The sequence below is a fragment of the Penaeus japonicus genome, unplaced genomic scaffold (genome assembly GCF_977035675.1).
Source record: "Penaeus japonicus unplaced genomic scaffold, GWHDUDI00000001_assembly GWHDUDI00000004, whole genome shotgun sequence".
NCBI classification, from domain to species: domain Eukaryota; kingdom Metazoa; phylum Arthropoda; class Malacostraca; order Decapoda; family Penaeidae; genus Penaeus; species Penaeus japonicus.
The window spans coordinates 2,118,595-2,131,094 of record NW_028234406.1 but is presented as its reverse complement, the minus strand read 5'-3'; the positions used below and the strand labels follow the sequence as shown (position 1 = coordinate 2,131,094).

At 46.7% G+C, this 12,500-nt stretch overlaps 1 protein-coding gene and 1 pseudogene across 4 annotated transcripts in view; one reads left to right on the top strand and one right to left on the bottom strand.

Moving 5' to 3' along the window:
* Positions 1 to 352, top strand: part of LOC147471880 (uncharacterized) — a 16,994-nt pseudogene extending 16,642 nt beyond the window's left edge.
* The window catches only part of LOC122252723 (AKT-interacting protein), a 145,959-nt gene that overhangs the window by 127,533 nt on the left and 5,926 nt on the right, over positions 1 to 12,500 (bottom strand). Inside the window, exon 1 of one of the 4 annotated variants that reach the window (XM_086535879.1) lies at positions 7,647 to 7,770. The exons of 2 other annotated variants lie outside the window; for them this stretch is intronic. The gene's annotated coding sequence lies outside the window, so the exon portion shown is untranslated. Of the gene's footprint in view, positions 1 to 7,340; positions 7,488 to 7,646; positions 7,771 to 12,500 lie in introns of those variants that run through there. One more of the 4 variants, XM_086535880.1, reaches the window with a different exon arrangement.

Below are 12,500 nucleotides of genomic sequence, written 5' to 3'. Positions count from 1 at the left end.
AAAGAAAGAAAATAGAAAGAAAAAAGAAAAAAAAGAAAAGAAAAGCAAAGAAAAGAAAAGAAAAAGAAAGAAAGAATGAAAGAAAGAAAGAAAGAAAGAAAGAAAGAAAAAAAAATATATACATATTATATATATATATATATATATATATATATATATATATATATATATATTATATATATACATATACATACATACACACATACATATCCCAATGTAACAGCTCGCTTTCCGCAGCCCTGCTTTCCCAAGCTCCCGAGACCTGATCGAGGACGCCAATCCAGCCTCTCATTACCATACTTCCCTGACAAAATGGCTGTGCATAAATCCAGAGCCCCGCGTCGCCGCTTGAATATTTATGAGGCGCCATATTAGGAGGTCCGCCTAACACGCCCTCATCAGAAGGCTAATCACTCATATAATCACCTTTCATTACCTTTTTTTTGTTTCTATTTTTCTATAAGAAAAAAACAATTAAAAATCGATGAAGATCCTGGCGTTCTCATAGTCACTCCTTCCGTGTTTACCGTCTGTCGTCACACTGGAATCAAGGTCTGAGGTCACACTGGACTCAAGGTCTGAGGTCATACTTGAGGCAGGGTCTGAGGTCACACTGGAATCAAGGTCTGAGGTCACCCTGTAATCAGAGTCTGAGGTCACATATGAGTCAGGATCCGACGTCACACTTAAGCCAAGATCTGGAGATCACAGACGTTCCAAAGTCTCAAGTCCCTCTCGAATGAAGATCAGAACTCACACTTACGTCCAAGATCAGGAGGTCACACTCGCGTCCAAGACCTAGAGTCAACCCTAAATCCACACTAGACGCAAGAGAAGAAAAGAACCTCCCAGAACAGCCCCCTTTCCACCCACCAAGCCGATGACGCAACACCAACCACCACACTGCGAGAGATGCAAATTCTCCCGAGCCGAGCCTGAGGTCAACCACTCACCACAGAGGACCAACGCAACACTCGAGGCTTCCCTCTTATCTGGATGATCAATCTCAAAACGAAATCGCTCGTCGTCCGGCTCTCTTGTCTTTGCGTGTGTCTGTCTGTTTGTCTTTGTCTGTTTCTATGCGTGTGGATATGTCCTTTTTCTCTTCTTCCTTGTCCTCTATTTCGATCCCTTTTTATATATTTTTTTCGTTTGCTTCTTATCATCGTTATCATTGTCATCATCATAATTATCGTCACCGAAACCACCACCATCCTCATTATCATCACAACCACCACTACCACCATCATCATCACTATAACCACCACCATTATCATCACCAGCATCATCATAATTATCACCACCATCAACATCACCATTATCATCATCATCATTATCATAATCACCATCATCATCACCACCATCGTTATCATATCATCCACGTGATCTCGTCAAGAAGAAAATATAAATCACGGACCTTTCATATAATCCTCGATTCAATTCACTTGCATATCACTGGTGTGGAAATATAAATAAACAAATAACCAAACAGCCAAACAAACAAACAAACAAATAAATAAAGAGATTAATAAAACAAAACCGTCAACGCGGGGAAGACAAAAGTACTTCCGCATCTCTATCTAACCCCGTTTAATCTTCAAACCACCCTCATCTTTCTCCACCAATACAAATAACCCACACCCCTATCTACCCCCCACCTCCCCTCCCACAATACCAATAAATCAACCATATCAATCATGCTATCCCTCCTTCCTCTGCAACCAACCACCCAACCAACCAACCAACCAACCAACCAACCAACCACCCACCCACCCAACCAACCAACCAACCAACCAACCACCCACCCAACCAACCAACCACCCACCCACCCACCCAACCAACCAACCAACCACCCAACCACCCACCCAACCAACCAACCAACCAACCACCCAACCAACCAACCACCCACCCACCCACCCAACCAACCAACCAACCAACCAACCACCCAACCACCCACCCAACCAACCAACCAACCAACCACCCAACCAACCAACCACCCACCCACCCACCCAACCAACCACCCACCCACCCAACCAACCAACCACCCAACCAACCACCCAACCAACCAACCAACCACCCACCCACCCAACCAACCAACCAACCACCCAACCAACCAACCAACCACCCACCCAACCAACCACCCAACCAACCAACCAACCAACCAACCAACCAACCAACCAACCACCCAACCAACCAACCGTCCCGCCCCGTCCCGTACGTCCGTCCTCTCCTGTCAACTCACTCACCTGCCAAAGGGGCCCAGTCGCGGCGGCGAAGGAGGACTAAATATAAGCTCGTGTCACCTGATTCCTCGTGCAAGTCGGTCGGTCGGTCGGTCGGTCGGTCAGTCAACAACAGGTTCGTCGCTGCCGGACTGATCTGATCTGATCTGATCTGATCGCCTTAGCACCTGTGACTGACTGACTGACTGTGTGTGTCACCCACGCGAACTTTCTCTGACCGCACGCACCGAGTTGAGTTTCGTCCCGAGCGCTTCCGACTTGGGCTGGGGAAGGAGGGGAGGAGGAGGGAGGGAGGTGGGGGGAGGTGGAGGTAAGGGGAGGGAGGTGGGGGGAGGTGGGGGGAGGTGGGAGGAGGAGGGAGGGTGGGGGAGGTAGGAGGAGGAGGAGGAGGGAGGATGGGGGAGGTGGAAGGGGAGGTGGGGGGAGCTGGAGGTACGAGGAGGGAGGTGGAGAGAGGAGGAGGAGGTGGTGGAGGGGAAGGAGGGGAAGAGGAAGAAGTGGTGGTGATGGCGATGGTGGAAAAGGAGATAAATAAGATAGTGGAAGAAAAAAAAAAAAAAATAAAAAAAAAAAAAAAAAAAAAAAAAAAAAAAAAAAAAAAAAAAAAACAGAAAAACAGAAAGACAAGGAGAATGCGTAGAAGAAAAATAAGGAGCACAAGAAAATTAATAGTAGTAGTAGTAGTAGTAGTAGTAATATTAGTAGAAGAAGAAGAAGAAAGGGAAGCATAAAATAAAAAAATAAGAAGCAGAAGTAGGAAGAGGAGCAAGAGGAGGAAGAGCCATCATCACCAGCGGGGTTACTGGCACATACAGACACCGCGATAAAGAGCAGGGACTGTCTCAAATGGAGTGGATAGTTTATTCCACACTTTCCTCGCTCGCGACCCGACGAAATGGATTAACTCCCTAAAAACTCACTTATTCACGTTGCATCTTCTGAAAAAATCCTTTTAGATTCGATACTCCCTATAAAAAAAGGCCTTGAAATGTCCCTTCTTTTTAAACTACCATAGGTTCCTCTTCTACCCTGCCTGACCCCCCTCCCCTCCCCTCCCTTAATATTCACCCAGTCCTTCAAACCTTATTTCCGTCATTTATCCAAAAGGACGGAGGAGAAGAAGAAAAAAATCACCTTTCTCTCGCCCTTCTTCTCATCACACGCTCGGCTGACTGGCGTGAGACCTCGATTCTGACGTCGTGACATAGTGACATCACCTGAGCCACCATACCTCACTGTACTAGCCTGTCGGGACATCACATGAGTCACCATACCTTCGCTGTTAGTTGGACACCTCACTGTACTAGCCTGTCGGGACATCACATGAGTCACCATACCTTCGCTGTTAGTTGGACACCTCACTGTACTAGCCTGTCGGGACATCACATGAGTCACCATACCTTCGCTGTTAGTTGGACACCTCACTGTACTAGCCTGTCGGGACATCACGTGAGTCACCATACCTTCGCTGTTAGTTGGACACCTCACTGTACTAGCCTGTCGGGACATCACGTGAGTCACCATACCTTCGCTGTTTCTTGGACACCTCACTGTACTAGGTTGTTGGGACATCACGTGAGGCACAGAACTAGCATGTAGGGACTATAATTAACCCTCCAACATATACCATGACTCCACATCATCACCACATGGATATCCCAAGAGATAAGGAGATACTCGCAAAACATGAGTAACTCGAGGAAAAAAATGTGACTGAAAAGAAGAAAAAATGTGACTGAAAAGAAAAAAAATATGTGACTGAAAAGAAGAAAATAATATCACCATAATAAACACGAGACGAGATGACCGACCGCCAAATTTGAACAAACAAACAAAAGCAGACAGTAATATACTAGACAAAAAATAAAAGGTAAAATTATAAAAAAAATACATAATATCATGCGCAGAACAAATCATACGAACAGTTTCATTGATGATGATGATGATGATGATGATGATGATAATACGATACTTATTTTGTGAATGAAATACACAATACCACGGACTCCTATTGAGAAGATACATCAAATAAATACGTCTTTAATATATACTGTAATTCCTACTCGCTTATGATAGAGAGAGCGAGAGCGAGAGAAACTGAGTGAGAGAGATAGACAAAAGAAAAGAAGAGAGGAGAAGAGAAGGAGAGGAGGGACAGTGAATGAGCGAGAGAGATAGAGAAAAGAAGAGAAGAGGAGAGAGAAAGAGAGAGAGAAAGAGAGAAAGAGAGAAGAGAAGAGAAGATAGAGAATTCAACGTCAAGATTACCCAATCACGTAACGTAATCCAAAACCGGAATGCATACAGACCTCCTTTCAGCAGCTTGCCCAGCTGATCATTGCGAAGAGAATTGCAGCAGCTCGTTTGAACAACAAAAAAAGAACAACATAATGAACATAAGGTAGCGACTCCTCCCCCATTCCCCATTGTTCGCCGTGAGAGACCCAGCATCCCCATACCCAATGACCTATAAAAAACATGGCCTTGACCCCCTCCCCCACCCACCCCCACTTCAAGGAGTGTCGCCAACGATCTCACAACAATCTCACCCCCCTACCCTCCCCCTCCCTTCAACCCCCTACCCCCTGATCCCCCCTAACCCCCCCTAAATTCTCTCCCCCTTCCCTCCCAACACCCTGACCCCCCCCCCCCCATAACCTAATAACCCCCGTAAAGCGCTGACCTCCCCAACATTGTACTTCCTACACAGAGGTTTGTATGAACTCAGTCCAGACAACTTTCAACTCTTACTGACCAAAATGGGCAAATCTTCAATAAAAAAAGAAAAAAAAAATACAAGAAGAAACATGTCGATTTAATTATCTCGAATACCTAAATACGGAAATTTAGAACAGAAAAAAACAGGAAGTATACACTCGTCGAATCGAAACCTGGTAAAGGAACGTACGTGTACACACACACACACACACACACACACACACACACACACACAACACACACCACACCACAACACAGCAACACACACAACACAACACACACAACACAACACACACAACACACCACACCACAACACACACACACACACACACACACACACACACACACACACACACACACACACACACACACACACAACACACAACACACAACACAACACACACAACACACCACACCACAAAACACACACACACACACACACACACAACACAACACAACACAACACAACACAACACAACACACAACACACACTTAAACACTACACATCCATGAAAACTAATAATAACAATAATAATAATAATAATAATAAAAATGGCCCCAATCTCTACACGACGGCTTTGCTTCCCCTCCCAAATATGCAAGAAACCCCACACCGGCCAAGAAACAACTCCAGGAACCTCGTTCAGGCCACACGAGTAACGAGCGTTCAAGGTCAGAACACCTGTTCCACTTCCTTTTCCGACTGAAACGCCCGCCCTCTCAACATTCGTGATCTGTTTCCGATTGCAATTGCACCGGAACGCCCAACATTCACCTCCACTTTTCTTTCTAAAACCGGAAACACTAAGAGGCCCTTTGACTGAACGTTTTTCAATTCTATTTTCTTTCTAAAAGTTGAAATTCCAGTCATATTTGCGATAATTATTCACCACCCACACACGTGCCTCGAATAATAAAGTAACCCTTGAAGAAGAAAAAAATAAACAAAGACGGAGATGAAGGAAAGCGAAAGGGAAAAGAAAGAGAAGGAAACGCAAAAAGGAGGAAGAAAGGGAAAGAAGAGGAAAAGAGAAATAAAAAGCGAAAGAGAGGAGGGATGAGGGGAGGAAGGGAACAAAGAGGAGAAAAAGGAAGAGGAAAAAGGGCGAAAAAGGAGCAAGAGGAGGAAGAAGAAATCAAGTGTCCCGTAAAAGTAACCCCCCCCCCCCTCACCAGAAAACGAAGTTGCTCCCCGAAGCCACTTCATCATCAGGGAGTCATGCATCACTTGTCGCACCCGCTCTCACGCCAGTCCCAATGAACCTGTCAACCGTGCCTGCCCGCCTGAGTCAACCCGAGAGGACTCTTAGGAAAGACTTCAAGTCAATAGATATATCTCCCAGTCTGATATAACATACCAGAAGGCATCTACGTGCATGACGCAATGCGATGTGTTATGCATCGTATTGCGTCATCACTCGGTGGTAAATCTCTAATGAGTTGCTACTCACTCACAACAAGCGACCTTTTCATGACTTACAGTTAGCCAGCCAAGCAGTCCCCTCATAATGAATAATCGTCCAGGAGGCGCCGGTGAGACTCACGGTCAAGTGAACAGCTCACGAGTACCCATTAACTAAATACCATTATTATTATTATTAATTATTATTATTATTACTAAATACCATTACTAAAGTCAGTAACTTTACTAGCGAGTAACCATATTCTCCTTTCTGTCCAACAGTCCCACCCATCTACGTGAGACGCCCACGACAACTCGCAAACCACACGGACCACTTAGTTACTAGGGCTTCCTCCTGCCCGGACGGCGTAGGGATTGAGAGAACCGCAAGAAGAACCGCGCAGGAACCGCCGTGAGTGCGAGAGGAACCGAACCGCCTCCGTCCAGGGCATGGTAAGCTCCGGTGACCAAGCGTGTCATTACCTTTTCCTTCTCCTCCCCCTTCCCCCCCACCCCCATCCCCCACCCACCCCCTCATCCCCACCTGCCGAAGCCGCCCTTGCCTAATGCCTATCCGTGACTCCGCCACCTCTGACGCCTAGCCGCCTCGCCGCCTTGCGCCGCCCGTTGGAGGGTTCAAGGGTCACGGCGACGTATGGGCGCGTTCACACCCACGTGTGACTCACTGCAGTTCCCTCCTCCTCCCCGAGGCTGCTCACCTGTTGCTCACTCCTGGTCACCTGGGTCACCTGCTGCCCCTCACTCGAGATCCTTTCAGTTATTCGCCACTTACTCATTCGAGAAATTCACGGCTGCTCACCTGTTACCCACCGTCACCCATTTCGAATGTTACTCCCTCGAGCTCCCTACGATTACCCACCCGTGTCACCCACTCGAGTGTCACTTATTCCCAATCCCTCGCAAGCGTCACTCACTTCCAATCCTCCAATCACTCGCAGCTACTCTCTTACTCTCACCTCTGAAGGCTGCGGCGAGGGGTGAGGGGCGATGGCAGAGACGGCAGAGGAGATGGATGGAGGGAAGCAGAAGGTACCAAGAGTGCAAATGCTGTTGCAGGTACCCGGATCCCAGGAGTACCATAGGGGTAGTCGTAACCCTCGTAACCCTCACCATCACTTCACTACCACCATCACCACCAAAATTTACGCACAATAGAAGAACGAGGCTGAACGAGGTGCCAGGCAGGTAAACAGTATATATAAACACACACACAGACACACAGACACGCGCCCGCAATAAATAATTCGGGGAGGATTAATCACCCTTAGATGCGTGGAAAGGGAGAAGGATGGGCTGACAGACAAGCCCCTGCGAACGCTCGTGGGTAGGCTGGCACGCGAGGCACCAGCGACCAGGCAGTGTAGGCCGCGGCAAGGCGGGTACTGACGAGGCTCTGTGCGGGACCCTGTGTGCGGGTGTACGTTTGTGTGTGTGTGCGTGCGTTGGGCAAGTCGGCCACCGCATGTCAACATCTTACTCCCACACATTGTGCGTGGCTACTGGGAACCTACCTGCATACTCCTCCTGATTACACGCACACGCAATGGCAAACATGCAAACACGGGGACAAATAAACAAACACAACGTACATATACACTTTCGTATAAACCTACACACGGTCACACATACACACAGACAGACAGACAGACAGACAGACAGACAGAGACACACACACACAATATGCAGAAAAATCGCAAAGTCACTGACACTTCCCCTTGTTATGATTCCGTCGTTTCCTCAATTTATTTTCATTTCACATCTCGCGTTTCATAACTAATGTTAATACTGCACTTTTATCTGTTTCGATTCATTATTCACTCCTTAATTAAGGCATTCGCATCACCTGTCTCCTGTTCTCATTTATCTCGCCTTTGTTTTTCTTTTCTTTTCCTTTAGGTTACGTCATTATCATCATTCATGGTATGGCTATTGTATCTCAAACCACTTATCGTTTTACTTTGTTTGTTCTTGCTTGCTTGCTTTGCGCCTCATTATTCACGTCATTACAGCATCACTTAAAAATCTAAGTTATAATAACACACATCAACTAAAGTTAATAACCTCACAAATTATATAACTAGTAATAGTACAAGTAGTTGTAGTTATGATACCATTACTACAACTACTACTACTACTACTACTAACATTAATACTAACAGTAATGACTAGTAATAGTAGTAATTTCCAGCTATAATAGTTATAACAACAACAACAATACCACAAATAACTCCAACCTTCCACATTGGTCGCCACTCACGCGAGAGAGAGAGAGAGAGAGAGTAAGCCCCAAGTAAGCCCGGGTGGAGGAGGCACCATCAACACACAACGTTCCCACACTCAAGGTAACGCCAAGGTAAAGGTTAATCCCAGAGTATCACTACAGTTATTACTACAGTTGCCTTCGGGACCACGACCTCATCAACCAATCACGCCCATCACCATAATTAGGGATATATATATATAAAAAAGAGGAACTCTATCATCACCTGCTTTGTTTCGTGCTACATCATCTTAATTAACTCTGGCGTCCTACCCCCTCCCTCCCTCCCTCCCTCTTTTCCTTCCCTCTACCGCCCTATCTCCTGTCCCCCTAACTCCTCCCTGCCCCCCTTCCTCCTCTCTGTCCCTGTTCCCTACTCCTCTCCCTCCTCTCCCTTCCTTCCCCCTATCTATCTGCCTCCTCCCTGTCCCCTATTCCTCTCCCTCCTCTCCCTTCCTTCCCCTTATCTATCTGCCTCCTCCCTATCCCCTATTCCTCTCCCTCCTCTCCCTTCCTTCCCCTTATCTATCTGCCTCCTCCCTATCCCCTATTCCTCTCCCTCCTCCCTGTCCCCTATTCCTCTCTCTCCTCTCCCTCCCTTCCCCCCATCCATCTACCTCCTCCCTGTCCCCTACTCCTCTCCCTTCCTTCCCCTCCTTCCCCCCAACCATCTACCTCCTCCCTGTCCCCTATTCCTCTCCCTCCCTTCCCCTTCCCTCCCCCCTCTCCTGGAGTGACCCTCAGCTGACGCGCAATTACAGAGGAGATAAATCGCTTCTCCTCCGCGCTCCCGAACTCCACGCTCCTCTCTCTCTCTCTCTCTCTCTCTCTCTCTCTCTCTCTCTCTCTCTCTATATATATATATATATATATATATATATATATATATACATATATATCCTTTTCTCTCTTTCTCTCTCTGTCTGTCTGTCTGTCTGTCTGTCTGTCTATCTGTCTCTCTCCCTCTCTCTCCCTCTCTCTCCCTTCCCCTCATCACTCCATCCTCCCTTCCTACCACGACCCCATCCCCCATACCCCGAAACCCACCATACACACACACACACAAAAAAAAAACCCTACCTCCCTAACAAAAAACAAGAAAGGGAAAAAAAAAAACCTAAACTATATTTCACTTTTCCCTTGAAATACCCCTCCCCTCGTCTCTGAGAGCCGACACTCTGGTCGCGCCGCCGCCCTGGTACGCAGAGCTGTGCTAGTGTTTTTAAAGAACTTTTCTAGAACCTCTTCTTCTCGTATTCCTATCCCGTATTTGGCATTATATTCAAAACAAAACAAAAGAAAAAAATAGTAAAAAGAAAAAAATGGGCGTTTAAAATAGTGGGCGGTCATTATTTTTTTAAATATTATTTCCTTATTTTATTTTTATTTATTTATTATTATTATTATTATTATTATTATATATATATATATATATATATATATCTTTTTTTTTTGGGGGGGGGTTGTTTTTGTTTACTGTTCGTATCAGCTGTTTGGGTAGGTAGGGGGTAGGGGGGGGGGGGGGGGGGGGGGGGGGGGATTAGGGGGGTGCCCTTTACTTTGAGGCGAAAAGCAGCTGAGCGGATTTTTGGGATTTGGGGGTTAGGGAAACGGGGAAAAACATTTGGAAACGGTCGTAACCAATGTTTAGTGATTTATTCCCTGATCGGCGTGCGAAAAGCTAGGTCGCTAGTGCTGACAAGCGGAATATAACTCTGATATCAATCTGCAATCAAAGCTAATATATTGCTGATGCAATAATAACCAATCCTTTGTGTGAGCTCTACTGTAGCTGTTATAGCAATCATCTTTCTTTTTTTATTAGTATTCGTATTAAATACGTATTTATGGAAACAAAAACTGAAATACAAACAAATATCAGAGAGGGAGGGAGAGATTTAGATAGATAGATAGATAGATAGATAGATAGATAGATAGATAGAGAAAGAGAGAGAGAGAGAGAGAGAGAGAGAGAGAGAGAGAGAGAGAGAGAGAGAGAGAGAGAGAGAGAGAGAGAGAGAGAGAGAGAGAGAATTCAACGTCAACTTCCGAGCGTGTATTGTTTCGAGGTGAAGCCGGAGGAGGAGGAAGAGGAGGAGGAAGAGAAGGAGGAGGAGGAGGGGGAGGAGCAGGAGGAGGAGCACCAGGAGGAGGAGCAGCAGGAGGAGTAGCAGCAGGAGGAGGAGGAGGAGGAGGAGGAGGAGGAGGAGGAGGAGGAGGAGGAGGAGGAGGAGGAGGAGGAGGAGGAGGAGGAGGAGGAGGAGGAGGAGCAGGAGTAGCAGCAGCAGCAGCAGCAGCAGCAGCAGGAGGAGGAGGAGGAGGAGCAGGAGGAGGAGTAGGAGTAGGAGTAGGAGTAGGAGCAGGAGCAGGAGAAGGCAGAAGAGAAGGAGGAGGAGGAAGAGAAGACAGAGGAGGAGAAAGACAGGTTCTCCCCCCCCCCCTCCCTCGCCTGGTGTGAGAAAGTGTCCGTCTCAGCGAGGAGTCAAATTCCTTCCCTTCCGTCAAATCCTCCTCCCTCACAGACTTAAAGAAGGACCTTGCTTTTTGAGTTGTTAGTGTAGGGTGTTTTGGGGCGTCTGGCGTCAGCATCTGATTAGCAATAGCAGAAGTATCTGATTTTGTGATTCTTTTTCAAAGCTCTTTAGTTCATAACAGTCCATACACGTGTTTGATAAGCAAAGAAGAAAGAAAAAAAACACACACGTATGGATCAAAATATGAAAACAAAACAATGCCATACTTCTCGCATTAAAAAAAAGAGGATGACACTTTCCCTAAAAAAACAAAAAACAAAAAAAACATAACATAACATAACATAACATAACATAACGTAACATAACAGAAAGACTTTGCCAAACCAACACTAAAACAAAAACAAAAACAACAACAATGAAACAGCTATTTGCCAAAGCTACAAATAACACCACGACAGTTCCGAGGGTTACCTTCGTCCCCAAACAAGTACAGAAGGGAAATTATCAACCACTCGCAAAACCACCGGTCAAGACCATGGCCATCCAAGCCATACAACCCAAAGGACTCAACCCAAAAGACTCGTTTCCCCAGACAGACAGACAGACTCCAATCCATCTAACAAGGACAAAGAAGAATAACATCCCCCTCCCCCCCCAATTGAAAACAACAACAACAACAACAACAACAACGTAAATAACATACACAGCTTACTCGGAAAAGCAAAACCAGAAAATAACAAGTCCAAACTAATGATCAAAACAAAACAAAGCCAAGAGCACGCAACCGAATCACAAACAACAACATGGCGTGACGACCATACATACAGCCAATTTCCCTTCGTAGTCACATGGGACCGCCGAAGGGAACGCTCTTGCACTGATAAAAGTCAAGGCGAAGTAGCTGAGGGAATGAGGGGGAGGGGGAGGGAGAGGGAGGGAGAGGTGGGAGGGAGAGAGGGAGGGAGGAAGGGAGGGAATGGGAGAGAGGGAGGGAGAGGGAGAGGGAGAGGGAGAGGGAGAGGGAGAGGGAGAGGGAGAGGGAGAGGGAGAGGGAGAGGGAGAGGGGAGGGAGAGGGGGAGGGGGAGGGGGAGGGGAAGGGAGGGAGGGAGGGGCGGGGGAGAGGGAGAGGGAGAGGGAGAGGGGGGGAGGTGGAGGGAGGGAGAGAGGAAGGGAAGGAGAGGGGGAGGGAGGATGAGAGGGAAGGAAAGAAGGATGGAACGATGGTAGGAAGGAAGGAAGGAAGGAAGGAGAGAAAGAAAGCAGAGAGAGAGAGGAGAGAAGAAGCGAGTGAGAGAGAAAAAAATACAGATAGCCTATGAGAGGGAAAGACAGAAGAGTAGACAGGAGAGAGTTTACCAAAGGTGAGCTGGAGTGAAATCAA